Source organism: Meles meles, chromosome 14 (genome assembly GCF_922984935.1).
Source record: "Meles meles chromosome 14, mMelMel3.1 paternal haplotype, whole genome shotgun sequence".
Lineage (NCBI taxonomy): Eukaryota > Metazoa > Chordata > Mammalia > Carnivora > Mustelidae > Meles > Meles meles.
In genome coordinates, this window is record NC_060079.1 from 12757225 (window position 1) to 12769577 (window position 12353).

At 45.9% G+C, this 12353-nt stretch overlaps 1 long non-coding RNA gene across 2 annotated transcripts; it reads left to right on the forward strand.

Annotated features, from left to right (window-relative positions):
• Positions 1 to 1905: 1905 nt before the first annotated feature.
• On the forward strand, positions 1906 to 12067 carry LOC123955954. Of its 2 annotated transcripts, XR_006821473.1 has the most exons (4): positions 1906 to 2756; positions 3748 to 3861; positions 9720 to 11124; positions 11900 to 12067. It is a non-coding gene; the product is annotated as an uncharacterized LOC123955954 (long non-coding RNA). The 2 variants fall into 2 exon arrangements; XR_006821472.1 differs by having other exon boundaries at positions 1924 to 2756; positions 9720 to 12067.
• Positions 12068 to 12353: the final 286 nt, after the last annotated feature.

The window sequence follows — 12353 nt, forward strand, 5'->3', positions numbered from 1 at the left end:
TTCCTACGGCCCGTGGCCTACTGCTGTGGCAGGGACCCTCATGTTCCCCTTGTGAGAGCTGTTGTCAGGAGAAGCTGCCCATTAAGGGTCCCATCTCCCGTCTACCATGCTGGACCCCGTGTCACTGTGGGGCTGTGTGACTGTCCGGTGGTTGACTGGGTATAAGCTCTGTGTGTCACTGCTGACCAAGGGGGTTGCTCTGGTGTCTCTCCTGCTCTCCTGCCCAACCAAGTGTTGAAGATGAAGTGTCACATGGCAGAAGGATGAGGACTCTTGAATCCAGAACATTCAGATCCGTTCAAGCTTCTGACATTTGGGGGTGTTCATACAGCAGTTAGCCTATTCCGACCCATACACATGCCTGCTCTGAGTGGACAAAAGTCTCTTGGGTAATCAAAATAATAAATAATCCCCAAATGATAGTTTAGTCCATGATTAGAACTCTGGTCTGACCAAGTCTTGAGTGGGATCAGTTAAAAAAAGCACATGACTCCTTGTTGGTTCCTAACCTGCTTGGTGGGGGTGGAGGGGCTTCCCAGGTGAAATCTGAAACTGGTTTCTGAGCACAAGGGGCAGGGAGAGACTGGCTGCGGGTCAGTAAGGACAGTTGTAGTAAGCAAAGGGAATGAACATCCGAGGCTTGTCTTGGACAGCAAGGCAAACGGATCCCTGCAGCTGCAAACCTTCAAAGTTTATCAAGAGGGTTCGCTGGGTCCAGACACCTGCCCTGTGCAGGGGCATCATCACCACACCACTGTCTCAAGGCTGTGTGCCCGGGGCAGCCTCTGAGAGCAGGGAAGGCAGGTAAGGCCTACATTCCAAGGATGCGGCATGGGGTGAGGAACTCCCGAGCACCCAGGCCCAGCTCACAGGTCAACTGACAGTTTCGAGGACCTTCCCCACCACTCCTTCTGCCCACTCCATCATACGTCTTGTTCACCAGCACCAGAATGACCCAAAGACCAAGCACAAGAAGGAGGGGGAGGAGAAATGAAAGGGCTTGGAAAACACACTTCAGTTGTTCCCTGAGAACTTCCCTTAGCCAATCCATAGAGGGAACTGAGAACAAGAAGGAAAACTGAATGCAGTGACCACCAAATCTGTCATCCATGTAGTCAGTAAACATTTCGTGAGCACCTATTCTGTCCAGGCACTGTACAGGGTTTGGGCCTGTGGAAAATAAGTTAGACATGATACTTGTCCTGAAGGGAATTAGTCTAGTTGTGACAGTCAGCAACAAAAATGAGTAAGTAAAACAATAAGTAAGACAACTGCTAAGTTGTATCGGAGATTCTGATGGAGTAAAAAAAGAAAAACAACCACAAAAAAAAAAACAAACAAAAAACACACACACACACACACACACACAAAACAAAAACTGAGGGAGAGTGTAAGGAGCCGGCAAGGGTGCTGTCTCTTAGGGTGTAATGGGAGAGACAGGGTGGGCTACAAGCAGAGGCAGGGTGGATATCAGGACTGGGAGACTGCAGAGCATGCAGCAGGAGAGCACGAAGCAGTCCAAACAGAGGGGGCAGCATGTGCAAAGGTCCTGAGGTCGTGTATATGCTTGAGGCTTCAACCACTGAACAAGTAAGTATGAGACAAAAATGAGGGAAAGTGGCATGACGTGAGGTAGGAGGAAACAGGTTCGATGAAGCAGGGCCAGGGCCATGGTGAGAACTTTGCCTTTTATTTTCATTTCAGTCTCTCACTGCTTCCTGACCTGTTTGTGTGAAAGGGCCCACCTCCCTCTTCCTCCAGATATTATGGGTGTGTTCTAGATAGCCTCCTTCCAGTCTTTCCCTGCATGGGTGTTGTCTGCTCAAGGCGGAGCAAATCCCGCTGGACTTCGTTTTCTGCCCCCTCCTCTGTTTCCAAGGGTGAGAAGCCGGCAGCAGACACAGACCAGGGCTTCCGGCCACACCACGGGCAGGAGCCAGGCTTGTCAGCTAACTGCACCTGGTCGTGGCTGCTGGAGCTTTCCATCCTCATTCTCCAAGGAGCCAAGGCTGCCAAGAACCTTCACACCCCTTGCTTCTGGGCTCAGAGGAGGCACAGGCACACACTGGCGGCAACTTGCCAGAGTGCAGGCATGAAGCCAGCATTTGCAGGGAGGAACCTACTGGGGAAAACACCCCAGCAGTTCCCTGTGCGCACTGCAAAGAGGACATGGAACCTCCCACCTCAGGCTGGCCGCCAGGGGAGCAGGTCTTGCCAGGGGGTGACAGAGGCCACGCCAGGACACCACCCAAGCCTGCTCTGGCATTGCCTGTGACAGCTGGCAGCCGCCTGCCTCTGCCCTTAGGAGCACCCACACGGCGGTCCAAACCATTAGCTGCCACGAGAGCCACATTGCTAGTGACAGGCGACCGCAGCAGGGCAAGCGCCGGCCACCAGGCAGGTGTGGAGGGCTCCGTCCTATGGCTCTTTTCCGAAGGCACGGCATTTTTCTTCCCCTCCCAATGAACCTCCCAGGGCCCCATCCTGAAGGACTGGATCTGTCACGAGAAGTGACAAGACGGGATCTGTGGAGCCAGCAGCCGCCGAGCAGGGGCTGGAATCCGAGGCGGTGTTTCCTGGTGGGTCATTTGCACGGTTTGCCTGACTTCAGCAGAAATGCACCGCAGATAACCCAGAGCTGCGCGAGCACCTGCAATTGAAGAATTCAGAATCACAAGTAATGGGTCTAAATTGGCAGGCTTTCATGAGAGTCCCACCAATCTTCAAGCATACAGCTGCCATGGGTCACGTAAAATGTACGTAGCTTTAATATACAGTTTCATTTGCTAGAATATCAGCCTGGGTGCAGATCGTCAAAGAATGGCTCGGGGTAGAGAATTTAATATGAGAATCCAGCCGGGGCTGCCAAGCCATATATGTGCTCATGTTGCAATTTCGACACCGTACTTAAGGTCAAGATTAATTCAGTGAAAAATATTATTTCACGATGTAATAGACACCTTCTGAGCTGCAGGGCAGGAGGCTTCTAGGAGGAGGGATGAGGCATGGGGTGTATTTTGCCAAATGGCCAAAGTGGGGAATTCTTTGAGAAGGGATTCGATAGACAGCAGTATTTTCCTTTGTCTCTACATCTCAATGGTACGGCCATCACGCACCCATTTTCTTTCTTTTTTTTTTTTTTTTTAACTTTTTAAAAAGACTTTATTTATTTATTTGAGAGAGACTGAGAGAGATCCTGAGAGGGGAGAAGATCAGAGGTAGAAGCAGGTTCTCCGGGGAGCTGGGATCCTGATGAGGGACTTGATCCCCGGACTGAGCTGAAGGGAGTGGCTTAACCAACTGAACCACCCAGGCGCCCCACCCAGGGGTGGATCTTGTTTTATCTCTCCTCGGATCCCTTTTTCCTCCCTGCTGCTGTCTTAGAAGTGAACCTCTGCTCAACAAATTAATTTTATCCATATTCATACTTTACTATTTATCTCTAAAAGAGGACTCTGATTTGAAACACAAACGTCATTATCACATCTGAAAATATAACAATGACTCCTTAATATCATAAAATATCCAGTTAGTATTCAGTTTTTCCAGGAGTCTCATAAATGTGTATGATTACAGGTTTCGTGTTTTCTTCCCTACATCTTGTTTGTTGGGCTGGGATCTAGATGACATCCTTAAGCAGCAACTGCTTGGTGGGTCCCCTAAGACTCTTCACCTACGAGTTCCTTTCTATCTGTCTTGTTTTTCTTTACACGCGATTTGTTGAAGCAATTGTTCTTTGTTCTGCAGGGTTTCCTAGAGTCTGCATTTCTGATTGCACCCCTGTGTTGTTGTTGGCCGTATTTCTTTGTTCTCCGAATTTCCTACGGTACAGTGGTGTTTTCTGCCATTTGGAAGTTGGAGGTAAGAGCTTGATGAGATTCAAGTTTTCTTGTGTTTTGGGTTTTTTTTTTTTTTGCTAAGGTTATTCTGTGGGTAGTATTGTGTTCTTCTATCAGGGGGTACATAACATGTGGATGTTTCTCATTTCGTGTGTTAGCAGCTATTGATGATTATTACCTAGATCAATTCTTACTTTTTAAAAAATATTGTTTTTTTTAAAAAGTTTTACATTTATAGAATAATTGAGCAATTATTACAGAGTTCCTATGTGCTCCCTAATTTCCCCTACCTCCAGTTTCCCTATTATTACCATCTTGCTTTAGTTACAATTGATGAACTAATATTGATATATTTTTATTTTGTCCACAATTCGCATTAAGAGTTGCTCTTTATTTTGTACCATTCTGACAAATAGTATAATGACATGGGCACACCGTAACAAGATCATGCAGAACAGTTTCACTGCCTTAAAAATCCTCTGTGCTCCACCTGTCTATCTAATGGTGTACCTCAAAACCCCTGGCAACCACTGATCTTTTTACTGTCTCGGTAGTTTGCTCTTTTCCAGAAGGTCACCTTGTTGCAATCATGCAGTCTGTAGGCTTTTCAGATTAGTTTCTTTCACTAAGCAGTGAAATGTGTTTTTTTTTTCCACATCTCTCTGCGGTTTGATAGCTCGTTCTTTTTATGGCTGCATAATATTCCGTCGTTCGGAGGTACCACAGTTTGTTTACCCATTCAACTACTAAAGGTTCCGGTTGAGGGCAATTGTGAATGAAATTGCTATCAATATTTGTGTGCAGGTTTTTGTGTGGACGTTACGTTTTCAACTCTCTTGGGCAAATACCAAGGAGCACGATGGCTGAAACGTGGTAAAAATACGCTTCACTTTTAAGAAACGGCCAAGCTGTCTTCCCAAGTGGCCGTCCCATTTTTGCATTTGCACCAGCAATGAATGAGAGTGCTGGATGTCCCATATGCTGGCTAGCTTTTGATCTTGTCAGTTGTTTAGATTTGGGTCGTTCTAATAGATGCGGAGTGAAATCTCATGGTTGTTCTAGTTTCTGATTCTCTAATGAGATCATAAGAGCATCTTTTCATATCCTGGTTTGACATCCCTGTCTATTCTTCGGTGAGGAGTCTGTTCAGATCTTTTGCCCATTTTTAAAGCATGTTGTTTGTTTTCTTATTGTTGAGTTTTAAGAGTTCTTTATGTGTTTTAGATACAAGTACTTTATCAGATACGTATTTTGCAAATATTTCTTCCCAGTTTATGGCTTATGTTTTCATTCCCTTAACAATGTCTTTCTTGCAGAGCAGAAGTTTTTAATTTAATAAAGTTCTGCTTATTGACTTTTCCCCCATGAATCATGCTTTCAGTGTTGTATCTAAAAGCTCACCATCAGACCCAAGGTTATTTAGATCTTCCCCTTTGTTGTCTTCAAGGGGTTTTATAATTCCTCATTTTACACTTGGCCTTACAATGCATTTTGAGCTCCTTTCTATGACAGGTGTAAGTTCTGGGCTCATTCTTTTGCACGTGGATGTCCAGTTGTTTTTCAGTATAATTTGTGGAAAAGACTCCTTTCTTCACTGACTTGTTTTTGCTCCTTTGTCAAAGATCAACTAACGGTGTTTTATGTGGGTCTATTTCTGGACACTGTATTCTGTTTCATCGATCTGTTTGTTTTCTCGCTGGTACCACACAATCTTGATTACTGTGGCTTTATAGTACCTCTTGAAATCAGGGTACATCAGTCCTCCCACTTTGTTCTTCTACAGAACTCTCTCAGCTCTGCTGGGTCTCCCCCCTTTCCACACAAACTTTAGCATCAGTTTTTCGATATCCACAAAATGACTTGCTGAAATTTTGATTGGGACCACATTGAATCTATAGATCCAGGTTGCAAAGAATTGACTTAATAGTATTGATTTTTCTCACCTGTGGACATAAACTATCTCTCGTTTATTTAGATTTTCTTTGATTTCTTTCATCAGAGTTTTGTAGCTTTCCTCATATGGTTCCTGTGCATATTATGTGAGATTTGTTCCTATCACATTTTCTTGGTGCTAATGTAAATGGTGTCGTGTGTTTATTTCAAATTCCAATTTTTATTCATTCATCCATTCTTTCTTTCTTTCTTTTTAGGAGTTGGAGAATGGTGGTATTCTGTCACTCTCCGTTTGTTAGCTCACACATTTATCTATAAAAACATTCCTCTTGTTGACCCTTTCGTTATTCAGGGGTATGGGTCATTTACGAAAGAAAGGATAAATGCTTAATTCTTTCACTTGATTTACTAAATTTTTCTAAAGTTTTGGATTGGTTCCCTAACACCTCTAATATTAACCAGTGAGTTTTTCCTTAATCACTATTTAGAAAAAAACATCTTATGTATTTCAATCTGTTACATTTAGTACCCTTGTTGGTGCTCATATTGTTTCCTTATCGGGGTGAAGGGGGGAGCTTTTCAATAGACAATCTGACATGATACCTTGGTCTTTGATAGTTTCTCTATTTCCTTATGTGACAAGATGCTCCTCGCATATCTCATATATGTCCTTCCTCTGACATATTACCTGGGTTCCTTTGACTAGGAGGCAGTGTTTAGAAGCTACCAAGATATGTGTTCCTGCCTTTTTTCAGTAGTCAGAGCCAGGAATTACACATTTTATTTTTTCAAGATAAAATGTATCATAAGTTTATACTGATACATTCAATTTAGAACTATGATTTTTTTGCTTAATCCCACTGGCTTTGTAGATGTCTTTCCTTTCTTCCATGCTGAAATTGACTTATACACACACTTGATCTCAGAATAACAGTGTTTACTGAAAACAATTTTTTTTTCTTTTCCAGTCCTTGTGCTTGGGGTATATCCCATCAGAGATCTACAAGACAATAATGGTGGTTTAAAGTTTGCTGGTACAGCTTCTGTTTGTGTGGTTATGGAGTTAAGTTTGTTTCAATGTGGTTTTGTTTTTTAAAAATTCAGGTATTTAAAAAGTAGTTATGTGTATTCACCTCTTCATATAATTTTTTTTAATATTTTGCCAGCTTATCTTTGGAATGAATTCCTAGAAGTGAGACTATGTCTTCAAAAGGCAAATGCATACATAGTTTCACTGGATATTGCCGAACTCCCCTCTGAAGGTGCTGTACCATTTTACATTTTACTGGCAAAAAGAACTGGATTTCCCACCTTCAAGATTCATTTTTTATATTTGGAAAGTGCGTTAGAGCAGGTTACATGTTTCCTTATAACATAGTTTCTTTTATCCCGGCCACAGCCCTCGGAGTTAGGTATTATTCTCACACTGACTTTATAGATGGGGAAACTGAGGCTCAAGAGAGTTGAAGTGTCCTGCACACCCCAAGAAATGGGCTGATGGTAGCCTTGATCATGTGCGTAGCCACAACAGACCCTTGGGCAAGACACAGGGTCCTGCCTCTAGTGCCGGAATGGCTGGCTGCTTGCTTGCCTCCTGGAAGCTGTGGGAAGTTGCCAAGTATGTCCAGCACAGTTTAGCGGGGCGGGAGAGTTAACATGTCCTGCGGCGTGCCTCTGCCAATGTGGACAAGAGCCCTGCCTCCTTCAGAGGCACCACTGGGATACCCACTCATTATTCCTTGGGGGCCTTCTGTAGGGTTGAGCCAGCTGTCACAGCAGGAACCTGCTCAGAACCTCACCCTTAGTGGCTTTGCTTCCCTCCTGCCTCCCTCCCTCCTTCCTGGGACCACCTTCCAAATCAGTGAACTGGATCCAAGTCTCTGATGTAGGCTTTGTTTCTTACCAACAGTAAGGGCATCTATCCAGCTCTGAGCCGTGCTGAGCTGTACTCCTGGCACCCAGAGTTCTTGGCATGTCGACTGTAGCTTCGGCTTCCCTGGGATGCAGCCCACCAGTCCTTTGGGGCCACCCCATAGCCAATCCGTGGTCTTCTCCCCTGTAACTATGGGCATACCATGCTCCTAGAACAGAGTTGCCAGGAAGCACAGCTCTATCAAGGCCCACTCTGCAATGTCTGCTCCAGTTCTACGCCACCCCCAACTGCCCCAAAACTATTGCTTTGTATGAGCTAAAAAGCTCTGCCTGGAACTGGACCATAGGTTCTTCATCACTGGTGTAGAGAGGGTAGGGATAGGACTGTGGCTCTGGGCTGGCCTCAGTACTCCTCGGCTTTTGCTCACGGTGCTATGGTCTTTGGTGTCTGGAAGGGAGCATTTGGACACAGGGTGCCCTAGGTACACAGTCTGGGATAAGGGAAGGAGACCCCAATATCTCCTGGCAATGCCAATACAGCTGAGTGGCCTTCATTGTCTAGATGCCCTCCGCAAAGGCTGCATGACCCGCGACGTCTGCATTTGGAATCGTCCCACTTAAGGGACGTTGTTGCTTAATTCAGGGAGGGGCCGTTCTTAGAGGTGTAGTCACAGTCTCATCTCAGATGGCCTGGCCTGCTTGACTCCCTCTGGGGCCATATACCCACGGCCCTTCATACAGGCAGGATGGGTTTTGGAGATTTAATTTGTTCGTTCATGTATTTCCCAAATGGCACTCCGCAAGAGGCATGTAACAGTGACGGTCACGTGGTCCTGTGGGGGCTGGCCCAGACCTTTTGGTGTGGAGGGGATACACCGAAGTGAGAACACATTCGCTACGCTGTGTAAGTTAGGGTGAGGGGAGTGGAGGGTACCATGGAAACAGTGTGGGAGGAGCTTTCGAGAAAGAGGGTGCCCGAGAAAGGTTCCAGGAAGTGACGGCTCAGCTGAGGCTGAAGGAGGAAGAAAGAGTTCCAGCAAGGGGAAGGACAAGAGGAAAGAGGATGGTGGACAGAAGCGGTAACACATCTGTAGGTAAGGGAGGAACCACAGGGCGTCGAGGAAGTCGAAAGGCTTTCCGAAGGACGGGTCAGTTGCAGTCTGTGTAAATACAGTTATCGGGATTGCAGATGGCTTCCCTGCACGTCCGGCAGCGGCTTCTGGGCTACCAGGTTTTGGAAATTCAAATCCACGACGTGATTGTAAATATCTTATGTTCCGCCACTTTCGGCGCAGTGTTACCCACGGGGATGCTCTGATTTAAGGAGAAGTATCTGTCTCTTCGCGTCTTTTCCTCTCCCAGCCTGGTGGGAGCCCCTACGGACCAAAATTTGGCAGTGACTGGTGCCCTGGGAAATTCTGACTGCCGGCCTGCCCGTGAAAGACAGGCAGATTACACAGCGGTTTGATTATAGAAAACTCTGTCTGGGAAGAGAGAGGAAGGAAGAAATGCTTTTCGAGAGTGTTCAACAACCTGGATTTGCATTTGTTTGCTAGAACAAAAAGTTGGCTGGTGAGTTATGGACTGATAATTATACTGTGCCTCGATCAACATGTTCTCAGGGGGCTGATAAATAAAAATAAAGATCTTTGCCCCGAGATCATACGTATCCTGGACCTGCTTGATAGAGGTTAATAAAATTAGTGAGCAAGATAAATGAGCAGGGAGACTGGCGCACGCTTCTTTGATTTTGTCTAAGAGAGCCATGAAAATAAAACTCTGGGGCCCGTTCCATCTTAATCACGGCAGACACTGAGCGGGCCTCCCACTTCGCTGCGTCAGCCTGATCGCTCAGAACGGACCAGGGCACAAGTAAGCATATTTGAAGAAAACTTTGTGATAAATGACTTTCAAAAAATTGGAGTCCTGTGTGATTGGTGATCTGCCATAACTAAGCCTTTTTTCCAAAAGTTTCTCCAATGAAGAAATAGCAATGACCCTTAAATTTAGCTGTTAAAATCGTAGATGGATTGCATAGAACAACGAATTGGGTGAGTATTAACTTTAGGAAGGTTGATTTGAAGTTCCATGACTCATATCATTTCTACATTACAGAATCATTTTTCCAGAAAGCCGAGGTTCCTTCTATTGTCTCTCTTGGCTGACTCGCTGGTGCCTGAGACGTCAATGACCAGCTCCATAATGAATTCCAAGTGTCCTCTGGTCCACATCCCCCATCTGCGTGTCTCCGAATGGCTGCCCAACATCGCCCTCAGATGCCTCACTGCCACCGTATCCTGTAAGTCTGGTCCCCCTCTAGCGAGGACACCCTGTCCATCACATCACGCCAGCCAAAACTGTAGACGTTCTTACTGACCCCTCCCCCCTCCCCCCTCCCCCCTCCCAGACATCTGCTTATTCCCAACGCCTGTTCCTCTTCCTCCTGTGTAACTCTCTCATCGCTCCCCTCATGTCCAGCTGCCCTTCACCCACTTTCTGGTCGGATACCAGCCGCTCACGGCTAAGCTGCCTCCCTAACTAGTCTCCCTGTCTTCCTCTGCTCTTGTACTTCTTCAACCTATACCCCACGTGGCCACCTCAACGTTTTTCCCGATCTCTCTGATCGTGTCTCCCCTTCTTAAAACCTGTGATAGGTTCCAGCTACATTTTGGATAAAGCTGGGGTTCTTGAAGGGCGGCTCCCAAGACTCCATCCCGTCAGATCCCCCCTGTCCCTGTCCTGGCAGCCCCTGCCCAGATGACACCTGTCTTCTTTGCACATCACATCACAGGGCTGTGTCCCTGCCCCACCTGCCCGTTGCCCTACTCTTAGCTCGTGGCCTTCTGGATCCTGCCCATCTCCCATGTCTGAGCTCAGGCACAGCCCTGTCTTGTTCACACCTTCCCGGACCCTCAACTTAGGCCAGGTGTCTTGTCACCTGTCTCAGAGAACTGCTCATTTGCGCTAACGCTCAGAACAGCTTCTGGTCAGACGTGTATCTGGCATTACCGGATTTGTCTCCCTTGCTAGCCTGGGCCTTCTTGGGACTAGGAACCGCGTCTATTTTTAACCAGTGTACCCTCAGACACTTGCAAGGTGCCCCACACATTGCACCTGTGCTCACTGAGTGAATAAAGCCACCAAGACACCTCCAGAAAGGCCTCTGATGTCTGCAACAACTCATCGGAATAATCTAACATAGGCAGCTCTGGAAAGAAGTATGTATTTGACGCCAGAAAGAGGAATTCTAACAGAAAAGAATGCTCAGAAGCTTCTAAGGCCCATATATGAGGGAAATGAAGTCTAGCTTGTCAGTTTCATGATGAGTTTGATGTTTCTTCTCCTGGAGGATTGTGACTAATGTAACATGACCGCAGATATAATTAGACCTGGTGTTTGCGCCTTTCCTTTTGCACTTAATCGGTTTTGGGGGAAGTAAATCTTGAATCCCGATCTATCATCAGGGTAGACGCTACAATTGTGATGACATCATAGCAATAACGACCTGGAATACTTACAGGTGAGCTTTCCCGTGGATGCGCACGCAACATCTCCTCCGTTCCCCGTTACTCTAACTCCATGATCATTATCAGGCTGGTTATTTGTTAAAACAAGGTAGAGACAAATTCCAGGCAAGGACTGGGTGCCATCGCACGATAAGCTGCTCTAAGCAGAAAATAATGAATACACTGGGATTTGCTCCCAGCGATTCAGAACTAATCCTGAACGAATAATAAACTAGGTCATACACTTAGGCCTACAGAGAATAAGTACATCCTCTGAGCCATTAAGACCTCTGAAACCAGTACTGCTTCAGAATGGGAGAAACTAGTTAATTTCCATGTGCGGGGATGACCTCGGGAAACCTCGGTCAGATTTCAGAAATGTCACAAATAAATTGAATGCTGGGGTCTTGGATTAAGCAAGGGTCAAGAACACAGTGGGAAGAGGAGGATCTTGTCGGGGGGGGGCGCACGTGTGGTGCGTGTATGTGCTGGCCAAGAGAAAATTTGCAGGTAGATTTTAGGCCTTCAATTTGAGCACGTAACTCCTGTTGATAGCAATAGGAATTGAACACCCAGACAGAGAGAGAAAAATGCCAACCAGTCCCCAGTGCAGAGTATTAATTAGCTACATAAAAGAAAATACAACCAGGGATTTGTTAGGTGATCCAAGAGAAGGAATGCATCTTGAAACATTCATAAGCGTCACCCATTAAAAAATGGGGAGACAGAGACATGGAAGACGGCAGACGAGGCCTGAAATCATCCTCTCAACCCTCTTAACACTGACAGATGTGACACGATTCTCCACGCAGTGTGCGTGACCGAAGAGAGATGCTGCTCCTGATTTGTATGCTTGGAACATTTTTCTGGAATTGGAGACACACCAATGGACACACCAATGGATATTTTTCGAGAATTGGAGATGCAGACTGACAGAGCTAAATAAAGAAAGTTAGTGCATGAATCTAGTTTTGCTCCAGTTTGCTCACAGCTTCGTCTTCCTAATATTTTAATAAGAAGAAAATCTCTCGTTTTCATTCGTCAGGCTGTGCCTGTGCCATTACAAGCAAAACGTAATTCATTTTAGCCGAATTTTGACTCTCTCGACTCCTTTAGGAGGTCAAGGAGGTAGAATGTGTTGGATTAAGTTCTTTCCCCTGTGGCTTCTCCAGACAGCCTATTGCAAGGATTCACAGATGTAAGTCATATCTCTTTCCCCGGTTATGAGACGCCTTCCCTTTCA